This window comes from Solea senegalensis, linkage group LG11 (assembly GCF_019176455.1).
Source record: "Solea senegalensis isolate Sse05_10M linkage group LG11, IFAPA_SoseM_1, whole genome shotgun sequence".
NCBI classification, from domain to species: Eukaryota; Metazoa; Chordata; class Actinopteri; order Pleuronectiformes; family Soleidae; genus Solea; species Solea senegalensis.
In genome coordinates this window covers 5961713-5962064 of record NC_058031.1, presented here as the reverse complement: position 1 = coordinate 5962064, position 352 = coordinate 5961713, and positions in this window count along the sequence as shown.

Here is a 352-nt window from a genome sequence, read left to right as displayed (position 1 = left end):
AAACCTCCCGACACTCACAAACCAAACTAGAAAATTCAGTGGCCTGCTGTTCTTGCTGCCAATGTTGTCAGCTGCAGGACTTTTGCTGGTAAAGGAGTAACATTTTGGTGGATTGAGCATTTAAAACTTGAAGTATTTAGACAAAGTGGTATTTTAGTGGAATCAACCTTTAAAACACCAAGTTTTAAAGGGAAGAGAGAGAGATTCACACGCCCCTCCGTCTCCCTTTCATGTGTATGTGGAAATAATTTGCAGTTTTTTGCACGGCATACTATACTATGACTTTTTTGTCTAATTTTGGACAACATACTATACTATGACTTTTTTTGTCTCATTTTGGACAACATACTAT